This window comes from Nannospalax galili, unplaced genomic scaffold (genome assembly GCF_000622305.1).
Source record: "Nannospalax galili isolate Female #2095 unplaced genomic scaffold, S.galili_v1.0 scaffold418, whole genome shotgun sequence".
Classification (NCBI taxonomy): domain Eukaryota; kingdom Metazoa; phylum Chordata; class Mammalia; order Rodentia; family Spalacidae; genus Nannospalax; species Nannospalax galili.
Genome location: NW_008342003.1, coordinates 199542 through 201949, shown reverse-complemented (window position 1 = coordinate 201949; position 2408 = coordinate 199542). Strand labels below are relative to the sequence as shown.

Sequence of the window (2408 nt, the reverse complement as noted above, 5' to 3'; positions counted from 1 at the left end):
GGCACTTAGCAATCACAGGAGACAGAACGTGCCGAAGCTTACAGATGCCTGTAAACCACTGATCATCTGTTGCCTGCTCTCTTAACTGTTCTAAGAATTTAGTTTGGATGTTTGTGACACACCCCCACACCCCCCTCACCTTCCCCACCCCACCCCCATTAGCTATTATTGAGTCTGGAAACATAAGAATAAAGTGTTTGTGAAAACACAAATGACTGCCCTTCCTGTGAATCATGGGTCAGTGTGGGCTACACCTGAGCAGGTCCGTGGGTCCCACACAACACACAGCCATCCTGGGCCCAGATGGGAGATAAAACTGTCATATTTGTAACCTACTGTGGTGGTTTGAGTGGGCATGATCAGGCTTGTTTGGGTCGAAGGAAGGTGCCACTAGTTAATCCCATCCTTTGTGCCCAGACTGCCCTCAAACGTGGAGCTACCAGGTGGGAAAACAGACAGGGCACGAAGCCGGCGAGGTGGACGAGACTGGACGAGACTGTAAATAATGAGCTCCAACTGCGATGACAAGCGGTGGAACCATCCCACGTGTTTTTAACTTTGACACACCTGGGGTTGGGGGTGTTTCCTGGGAAAGCAACATGATCTGAAAACCGGAGTGTGCGGAGGGAGCGCGTGGGAACGCCTGTCTAGGCAGAAGGAGTGCTATGTGCAAAGCCCTGAAGTAGGAAGGACTGAAGGCCGCTGACACTTCTGGAGCAGAGACCGGCCGGGGATGGGACGGATGCCTCAGGCCTTCATCTTCATGAGCAGTGGGAAGACACTGGAGGATTCCAACCAGGGGCATCGTCTGGTGAGCACTGTATCGCTTAAAAGCTCTCTCTGCTCGCAGTTTATGAAAGGAACTGGGTGAAGGGCACAGGGTCCGTGAGTCCAGCCGGGAGGCAGACACTGGGGTGTAGGGGAGGCAGAGCCAAGTGGACGACTGTGAGGTGGGCAGCTGGAGGTGGTGGGAGAGAAGCAGAGGAAGCCTCCAAGACGCAGCTCCCAGTGTCCATCTTAGCAACTGGGCAGGTGGTGGGACGAGCTGGGGACAAGACAGGCTGTGCTCGATGGTAAAGAAACCTGGTGGAAGCGCGGGGAGGAGGGAGGAGAGGATGCCTGGGCTGGGATGGGCTTGCCCAAGGGAGGAGATCCTTGGTACATGGGAGAGGGTGGAGTCTTTCAAGGGATGACGAACAGGCCGGTACTGGCTGCATCCTGGCAAGTTCCATGAACTTCCACAGTGTCCTGTCGGCCTCCGTGATGCCCATCACCTGGGCGAGACACCGTCCTCGCTTCCCGGCAGGGCAGTCAGAGTAGTCCTCTCGGGGTCCACAGTGGCTCGCCCAGATCACGTGACTCCCAGCTCACTTGAAAGTCAAAAAAAATCTCATGGATGACAGGCCCAGCCCACTTCCACCCCTGCCCCCATCGGCTCTCTGAGCTCATCCCATCCCGGCATCTGAGCGTTTGCAGAAGTCCCTATGCAGGAAACGTCTTCCTCGTGACATTGTGTAGGGAACGTCCTCAGCTCCGGGTCTCCTTCTCAGGAAGAAGTGAGGATCCTGGTCAAGCTACCTGCACCTTGCACTGAACTGCGGGTTTTGTTGAAACATTTTCTGGCACATATTTGCCCTTAATAAAAGTGGTAGCAGCAAAAAGAAAGGAATGAAGAACACTGAGACAAGTGGGCGGTAGTTGACAGAGCAAGTGCCAGGCATTGGCCTCTGAAGGAAAGAGATGCAGGGACTAGACTTCAGCGCTCAGGAGATGCCTACACATCACCCTATCCTCCCAAGGATCACTGTGGAAGAGGGGGCAGAAAGATTTAAGAGCTACAGATGAGCTGGGCATGCATCCACTAACCCCAGCACTCAGGAGATAGAGGCAGGTGGATCTCTGTGAAATTGAAGCCAGCCTGGTCTACATAGCAAGTTCCAGACCAGCTGGGGCTACAGGGAGACCCTGTCTGAAAAAGATGCAGAGGCAATAGGTGAATACAAGGAAACTGTATTGTCTGGACACCCCAGGGGAGCTACACATATGAACCCACAGCCCTTGTGACAGTATTCATAGGATCAGCATGGAGTGGGGAGGAGGGTGAGAAGCCCCAGCCCTGGCTGAGCACTTGACAGGTGCTGGGAAAGGGAGGGAGGGTCAGTTTTCCTTACTGGTATGTCACCTGGTAGGTTGACCAGACTCCAAGGGATGGGGCCACACCCAGGATATTTGGGAAATACAGATTACATTGGACAGGGCCTTTAATAAAAGAAAAGACTGTCCGGTTCCCTTTCTCCTTTCCCATCGGATCTCAACTCTGGTCTTGGTGGTCATAGAGGGAGAGCGTGCTGAGGCTGGCCTCACAGCCAGCCCTCTGGTGTCAGCACGTGGGCTGGATTCAAACATGG

The 2408-nt window shown here is 54.2% G+C and overlaps 1 pseudogene; it reads left to right on the top strand.

Annotated features, from left to right (window-relative positions):
* The first annotated feature begins 2286 nt into the window (after positions 1 to 2286).
* Positions 2287 to 2408, top strand: LOC115071185 (annotated as a pseudogene).